This window comes from Lagenorhynchus albirostris, chromosome 18, assembly GCF_949774975.1.
Source record: "Lagenorhynchus albirostris chromosome 18, mLagAlb1.1, whole genome shotgun sequence".
Taxonomy (NCBI): domain Eukaryota; kingdom Metazoa; phylum Chordata; class Mammalia; order Artiodactyla; family Delphinidae; genus Lagenorhynchus; species Lagenorhynchus albirostris.
In genome coordinates, this window is record NC_083112.1 from 40,211,052 (window position 1) to 40,220,159 (window position 9,108).

At 39.6% G+C, this 9,108-nt stretch overlaps 1 pseudogene; it reads left to right on the forward strand.

Moving 5' to 3' along the window:
- The first annotated feature begins 367 nt into the window (after nucleotides 1-367).
- On the forward strand, nucleotides 368-1,674 carry LOC132508798 (ornithine decarboxylase-like; annotated as a pseudogene).
- Nucleotides 1,675-9,108: the final 7,434 nt, after the last annotated feature.

Sequence of the window (9,108 nt, forward strand, 5' to 3'; positions counted from 1 at the left end):
CCATCTCTTAGTTTCCCATTTTGTTGTTTCAAAAATATATCAAGAAACCACGAATAACTAGTAATGAAGTTTGACTGCCATTTCTTGGATGAAGGTTTTACTGCCAAGGACATTCTGGACCAAAACATTAATGATATTCCTTCTTCTGAAGATAAGGATGCCTTCTATGTTGTGGACCTGGGGGGCATTGTAAAGAAACATCTGATATGGTTTAAAGCTCTTACTTGAGTCACACCCTTTATTTATTATTATTTTTTTTTTTGCGGTACGCGAGCCTCTCACTGTTGTGGCCTCTCCCATTGTGGAGCACAGGCTCCAGACGCGCAGGCTCAGCGGCCATGGCTCACGGGCCCAGCCGTTCCACGGCATGTGGGATCTTCCCGGACTGGGGCATGAACCTGTGTCTCCTGCATCGGCAGGTGGACTCTCAACCACTGTGCCACCAGGGAAGCCCGAGTCACACCCTTTTATGCAGTCAAATGCAATGATAGTAGAACCATAGTGAAGACCACACCTGCCATTGGGAAAGGATTTGACTGTACCAGCAGGACTGAAATCCAGTTGGTGCAGAGTCTCAGGGTGCCTCCAGAGAGGATTATCTATGCAAATCCTTGTAAACAAGTGTCTCAGATTAAATATGCTGCCAATAATGGAGTCCAAATGATGACTTTTGATAGTGAAGTCGAGTTGGTGAAAGTTGCTAGGGCACATCCAAAGGCCAAGTTGGTTTTTCAGATTGCCACTGATGATTCCAAAGCAGTCTGTCACCTCAGTGTCAAATTTGGTGTCACACTCAAAACCAGCAGGCTTATTTTGGAATGGGCAAAAGAGCAAGATATTGATGTCATTGGTGTCAGCTACCATGTGGGACATCATTGTACTGATCCAGAGACCTTCGTGCAGACCATCTCTGATGCCCACTGTGACTTTGACATGGGAGCTGAGGTTGGTTTCAACATGTTTCTGCTTGATATTGGTGGTGGCTTTCCTGGATCTGAGGATGTAAATCTTAAATTTGAAGAGACCACCAGTGTAATCAACCCAGTGTCATGCAAGTATTTTCCATCAGATTCTGGAGTGAGAATCATACCTGAGCCAGGAAGATACTGTGTTGCCTCAGTTTTCACTCTAGCAGTTAATATCATTGCCAAAAACTCATCTTAAAGGAACAGACAGGCTCTGATGATGAAGATGAGTCGAGTGAACAGACATTTATGTATTATGTGAATGATGGAGTATATGCATCATTCAACTGCATCCTCTACGATCATGAACATGTTAAGCCGCTTCTGCAGAAGAGACTCAAACCAGATGAGAAGTATTATTCATTCAGCATCTGGGGACCAACCTGTGATGGCCCGGATCGCATTGTTGAGCACTGTAACTTACTTGAGATGCATGAGGGCGATTGGATGCTGTTTGAAAACATGGGTGTTTACACTCTGCTCTGTCACTGCTGTCACTGCTGCTTCTACTTTCAATGGATTCCAGAGACCAACCATCTACTATGTGATGTCAGGGCCACCATGGCAACTGATGCAGAAAATCCAGAACCATGACTTCCCACCCGGAGTAGAGGAGCTGGATGTTGGCACTCTGCCTGTGTCCTGTGCTTGAGAGAGTGGGCTGAAACGGCACCCAGCAGCCTGTGCTTCAGCTTGTATTAATGTGTAGATACAATTCTTGTAGCTGTTAACTGTGAGTTTAGCTTGATTTAAGGGTTTGGGGGGGGGACCATTTAACTTAACTACTGATAGTTTTGAGATGTCTATGTGAGTAGTGTTGGCACAGATGCAACAATGTGGAAGACTAGGTGATGGGGTCACACTTAACTGTGTTCCTATGGAAACTATTTGAATATTTGTTTTATATAGATTTTTATTCACTTTTCAAACATGCTACTAAAGCATGCCCTTCAACTGCTGAGCAAGCATTTGTATCTTGTGCATTATCAGAATGGGCCAGAAGCTTAGTGTTGTGACCTGTTTTAAAGTAAATACATAAGTAATCTTGAAATGATTTTTTTTTAAAAAAAGTCTATTTTATTTGATATGAGTATTGCTACTCCAGCTTTCCCTTGATTTGCATTTGCATGGAACACCTTGTTTCATCTTTTCACTTTCGGTCTGTATGTGTCCCTAGATCTGAAGTAGGTCTCTTGTAGACAACATTTATATGAGTCTTGTTTTTGTATCCATTCATCCAGTCTATGTATTTGGGTTAAAGCATTTAATCCATTTACATTTAAGGTAATTATCAATATGTATGTTCCTACTGACAGTTTCTTAATTGTCTTGGATTTGTTTTTGCAGGTATTTTTTTCTTCCCTTCTTCTTTTGTTCTCTTCTTTGTGATTTGATAACTATCTTTCTTGTTGTGTTTGGGTTACTTTTGTGTGTGTGTGTGTGCGTGTGCGTGTGCGTGTGTGTGTGTGTTTCTATTGTAGTTTTTTGATTTGCTGTTCCCATGAGGTTTTGATATAGCAGTCTATATATGTAAAGGTTGTTTTAAGTTGCATGCCTCTTCCCCACCTAGAGAAGTTCCTTTAGCATTTGTTGTAAAACTGGTTTGGTGGTGCTGAATTCTTTTAGCTTTTTCTTGTCTGTAAAGTTTTTGATTTCTCTGTCGAATCTGAGCAAGAGCCTTGCCTGGTAAAGTATTCTTGGTTGTAGGTTTTTCTCTTTCATCTCTTTACATATATTGTGTCACTCCCTTCTGTCCCGAAGAATTTCTGCAGAAAAATCAGCTGATAATTTTATGGGGATTCTCTTGTATGTTATTTGTTGCTTTACCCTGTTGCTGTTAATATTTTTACCTTTGTCTTTAATTTTTGTAGTTTGATTAATATGTGTCTCAACATGTTCCACCTTTGGTTCAGCCTGTATGGGACTCTCTGTGCTTCCTGGACTTGAGTGAGGGTTTTCTTTTCACGTTAGGGAAGTTTTTGGTTACAATATCTTCAAATATTTTCTTAGGACCTTTTTCTTTCTCTTTTCCTTCTGGGACTCCTATATGCAAACGTTGGTGTGTTTAATGTTGTCCCAGATGTCTCTGAGACTGTTCTCATTTCTTTTCATTCTTTTTTCTTTATTCTGTACTGTGACAGTGATTTCCACTACTCTATCTTTCAGCTCACTTATTAATTCTTCTGCCTCAGTTATTCTGCTATTGATTCCTTCTAGTGTATTTATTTTTTATTTTTTTTTATTTTTATTTTTTGCGGTACGCGGGCCTCTCACTGTTGTGACCTCTCCCATTGTGGAGCACAGGCTCCAGAAGCGCAGGCTCAGTGGCCATGGCTCACGGGCCCAGCCACTCCACGGCATGTGGGATCTTCCTGGACCAGGACACGAACCCATGTCCCCTGCATTGGCAGGCAGACTCTCAACCACTGTGCCACCAGGGAAGCCCCCTTCTAGTGTATTTTTCATTTCAGTTATTGTATTGTTCACCTCTGTTTGTTTCTTCTTAAACTCTTCTAGCTCCTTATTAAACATTTCTTGTATTGTCTTCATCTGGACCTCCCTTCTTTTTCTGAGATTTTGGATCAACTTTACTATTATTACTCTGAATTATTTTTCAGGTATATTGCCTATCTCCTCTTCATTTAGTTGTTCTTGTAGGTTTTTATTTTGTTCCTTGGTTTGCATCATATTTGTCTTGCTGTCTCATTTTGTCTAACTTTCTGTGTTTGGTCTCCTTTCTGCAGGAGGCAGAATCATAGTATCTCTTACTTCTGGTGTCTGCCCCCTGGTGACTGAGTTTTTGTCTGGGGTCTTGTACTGGCTTCCTGGTGGAGGGCCTGGTTCTTGCCCTTTGGTAAGTATAGCTGTGTCTTGTCCCTCTGGTGGGCAGAGCCATGTCAAGTAGTGTGTTCTGAGGCAGCTGTGAGCTCAGGATGACTTTAGGCAGCCTGTCTTCTGATGGGTTGGGCTGTGTTCCTTTCTTGCTGATTGTTTGGTCTGAGGCATTCCAGTTATGGAGCCTGTAGGCTGCTGGGTGGGGCTGGATCTAGGTGCCAAAATGTGGACCTCCAGGAGATCTCACTGTGATCAATATTTTCTGGGGCCTCCAATATCGGTGTCCTTGCCCCACACTGAGCTACAGCTAGCCCCCACCTCTCCAGTAGACCCCCAAGGCACCTAGTTAGATCTAGTCTCACTTCCTGTAGAGGTATTTCTTTGTGCTGTGTTTCAGTGCAATTGAGGTCTTGTGTACACCCTCCAAGAGTGGTGTTTATGTTTCCCCAGCCCTGTGGCACTCCTGCACTCAGGTCCTGTTGGCCTTCGAAGCCAAATGATCTGGGGGCTTGTTCCTCTCAATGCCTGACACTCAGGCTGTCTTCAAGGGCTATATTTATGTGGGAAGGTCCCTGTGTAACACATGTGGGTTTAATATTTTTGGTGAAAGGGGTGTTTTTAGTATGGATGTCTGCTACCTCTTTCTTCAGTGTATGCTGGCCTTTATCCCCTTGATAGGAGGTATGACTGATGTTGTGGTTACCTGAGCCTGCAATGAATTTTGAGTGGGGTCTCCCCTTTGCTCTGTGGTTGTTACTGCCCTGTCGGTGGTGGGGTGTGCTCCCTAGTTTTTGGAGTAAAGGCCCCCAGATCTGTTTCTGAGTTGTGTTTCTTATCTATAGTGTGAAGTAGGCAGGATTGGAGCACTTCCCCTGGGAAAGAAGCCACTGAGCTTTCCTCCTCTGGAGGTGTTCACCTGTATGTCTACTCTGTTGTGTCACTTTTCACCCATCATGCTGGCTCACAAATTACACTGTTGGGATTTCCTTGGTGGTCCAGTGGTTAAAACTTCACACTTCCATGGCACGGGACATGGGTTCATTCCCTGGTGAGGGAACTAAGATCCCACATGGCACTCGGCATGGCCAAAAAAAACAAACAAAAAAATTACACTGTTGTTGGAACTGCTCTCAGTTCCACCTTAACTGTGAGTATGCCAGCAATTGACCCTGGTGTCTCTCAAGCCCTGTTTTCACCAGGCCACTGGCACAGATCCACCAAGGTCAGGTCCAAGGACTGAAGCAATCGTATACCTGGACCCACTGTGGGAGGTTTGGAGGCAGCTCAGATTCTGGCTTCGTCCAATCCCCTGTGTATGTGCTCAGAAAGCACACAGGTGCTAAAGCCAGACCTGTCTCAGCTGAGGGAGCACTCTTCAGTTTGTTTGTCCTACAGGCACTGAATTTACAAAGCCAACAGGGGTGGTGTAAATCCGTGGTTTCCACAGCTATGAGGAGAGATTTTAACTTTTTTTTCCTTAATTGCTTATCCCCTGGGGCTCTGCTGTAGTTTCAACCCCAACTCTACATGTGGACCTCCACCAGCTTCTGCTCCCAAGGCTGCCCTGGAGCACACACGTTCCAGGAACCAGCCCTCATCCACACCAGCAGACACACGTCTCGGGCTGGGGTGCACAAGGCTGTGGCATGGACCATTCATATAGGTCTTACTCTGTCCTGCCTGCCACAGACCAGTTGCTGCACTCTTCTGTCCCAGCTGATCTCCTTGCTGGTGAGAGTGCTTCCCTAGTTGTGGGAACCTCTCCTCTCCTTCAGCTTCCCCCCAGAGGTGCAGGTCTCTCCCATTTCTTCTTTTCCTTTTTTCTTTCTTTTGTCCTACCCAGTTGCGTTGGGATTTATCTTGTCCTTTTTGGTGTCCAAAGTCCTCTGTTAGTGTTCACCAGGCTTATGAGAGAGAATTGTATCATTTGTAGATATATTATTGAGGTACTTATGGGGAGAGGTGAACTCCATGTCTTCCTATTCTGCCATCTTGATGTCATTTACTTTTATCAATCAAAATTTCCTTTCCTATTTCTTGTCATTTTCTCCTAAAACTGCTGGTAAAAGAAACCTTTATGATATTAATTTTTAATATTTTATTGAAGTGTAATTGACATAGCAAAATGATCATTAGTTGTATAATTTGCTATGAATGTCTACATTTGTGTATGTATGTCAATGAAACATGACCACAATCAAAATTATGAATATATTAACCATCCATAAAAGTTCTACTTTCTGTCACAATTTTTAGTTTGCCTTTTCTATATATTTATATAATTGGAATTACATTGTATGTGTTCTTTTATTGTCTGGATTTTCATCAGCATAATTATTTTTACTTACATTCATGTTGTTCTCTTTATCAGTAGTCATTATTTTTTTTTGCTTAATATCATCCCACTGCATAGATATTTCACAAATTGTTTATACATATAGCTGTCAATGACCATTTGGGACATTTCCAGCTTTAATGATTACAAATAAAGCTTCTCTGGATATTCATGCACATGTTCTTGTACAGCCATATGATTTATTTTCTCTTTAGTAGATGGGTGAAGTAAATATAAGTTAACTTTTTAAGAAACTGACAATTTTCCATAGCCATTGTACCATCTTTCTTTCTCTTTCCCTTTCTTTCCTTTTCTTTCTTTCTTTCTTTTTCTTTTTTCCCCTTCCTTCGTTCCTTCCTTTCTTCCTTCCTTCCCCCCACTTTTCTTTCTCTTCCTTCTCCTCTCTCTCTCTTTCTGTCTCTATGGTGACTATTGACTCAGCTTAACTTTTTAGTCTTACTACTTTGTCCTATTTCCATATTAATAATGAAAGCTTTATCTTATAAATAATACTTTGTTTTTCTCTGATGGTGTGCTGTTTTATAGCATCTGGTCCTTATGTGAGTAAATGAGTGTCTGTGTGTTTTCAAGGGATAGCCTAACTTCTCAAATTCCAAAAATATGTACATTTATTACTTACAAATATTATTCTACTTACTTATTCTTTCATTTGTCTGGTGTTCACTTTCTATTAGTTTATTTTGATCATTCTCTTGATTTCTTTGGACTATATCAGTTTTATAAATTTTATTGTATGCTCATACTCCATAATGAAGGATTGAGTCATTAAAACAAGAAAAAGGTAAGTTTATAGCACTTTTATCTTCCTTTCCAGGCAATTATAAGATCTCTCAAAAAACAAGAGTTAAAAATATACAGGTTAAAGTAGAAGCAATGTTAAATGCTTAACTCTGAAATAGGTAAAAGAAAGGTATTTACTATCTGGAGAAATAAAGTTGAAATTTGCATGAACCAGAAGGATTACATAAAGGGTTAATTAAGTAACAAAGAGAAACAGCACCTACTTCCAAACTCTATCAAGGATTTTATCATTATTTACATGTATTTCAATAGACCCAATAGTATCAATAGAATTAGAATTCTAGGAAACATGAACCGATTGATTGACAGTAATTAATTTTCATTAGTAGTCTTATAAAAACACTGAAAATATGGTTTTGGTATAACAGTGTCCTGAAAATAACTCCTATACTGTTATGCTGCTGAGGTTAATATGCATCCTTTGACATTAACACAATGGTCCTACTCCTAGTTATCCAGGATGTTTGATTGTGAACGTTTCCAAAAAGAAACACTCCATAACTACTCATCACAAACAACACAAAAGAAAATATATGTGACTTTATACTTTAAAAGTTTTCACAGTTGGATTTTTGTTGACTAGTTAGAGGCAAAGATAATTGTCAAGAAGAAAATTCTTCTATTAAAATACAAATATTGCTGTGTAACTAACCACCTGAAAGTTGGTAGCATAAGAAAGTAAGTGTTGTATTATGCTCCCAGATTTTGTGCATCAAAAATTTCGATAAGGAGTTGAGGAAGATGGTGGAAGAGATCACAGAATACACATTTTTCTCAAGTGCTCATGGAACATTATTCAGGATAGATCATATCTTGGGTCACAAATCAAGCCTTGGTAAATTTAAGAAAACTGAAATCGTATCAAGTATTTTTTCCAACCACAATGCTATGAGACTAGATATCAATTACAGGAAAAGATCGGTAAAAAATACAAAAACATGGAGTCTAAACAATACACTACTTAATAACCAAGTGATAACTGAAGAAATCAAAGAGGAACTCAAAAAATACCTAGAAACAAATGACAATGGAGCCACGACGACTTAAAACCTATGGGATTCAGCAAAAGCAGTTCTAAGAGGGAAGTTTATAGCAATATAGTCCTACCTTAAGAAACAGGAAACATCTCATATAAACAACCTAACCTTGCACCTAAAAAATTAGCAAAAGAAGAACAAAAAACCACAAAGTTAGCAGAAGGAAAGAAATCATAAAGATCAGATCAGAAATAAATGAAAAAGAAATGAAGGAAATGAGAGCAAAGATCAATAAAACTAAAAGCTGGTTCTTTGAGAGGATAAATAAAATTGATAAAGCATTAGCCAGACTCATCAAGAAAAAAAGGGAGATGACTCAAATACCTAGAATTAGAAATGAAGAAGGAGAAGTAACAGCTGTCACTGCAGAAATACAAAGGATCATGAGAGATTACTACAAGCAACTCTATGCCAATAAAATTGACAACCTGGAAGAAAAGGACAAATTCTTAGAAAGGCACAACCTGCCAAGACTGAACGAGGAAAAAGTAGAAAATATGAACACACCAATCACAAGCACTGAAATAGAAACTGGGAATAAAAATCTTCCAGCAAACAAAAGCCCAAGACCAGATGCCTTCATAGGCGAATTCTATCAAACATTTAGAGAAGAGCTAACACTTATCCTTCTCAAACTATTCCAAATATAGCAGAGGAAGGAACACTCCTAATCTCATTCTATGAGGCCACCATCACCCTAATACCAAAATCAGACAATGATGTCACAAGGAAAGAAAACTACAGGCCAATATCACTGATGAACATAGATGCAAAAATCCTGAAGAAAATACTAGCAAACAAATCCAAAAACACATTAAGAGGATCATACACCATGATCAAGTAGGGTTTATTCCAGGAATGCAAGGATTCTTCAATATACACAAATCAATCAACGTGATACACCATATTAACAAATTGAAGGAGAAAAACCATATGATCATCTCAATAGATGCAGAGAATGCTTTCAACAAAATTCAACACCAATTTATGATAAAAACTCTGCAGAAAGTAGACATAGAGGGAACTTTCCTCAACATAATAAAGGCCATATATGACAAACTCACAGCCAACATTGTCCTCAATGTTGTAAAACTGAAGCCATTTGCACTAAGAT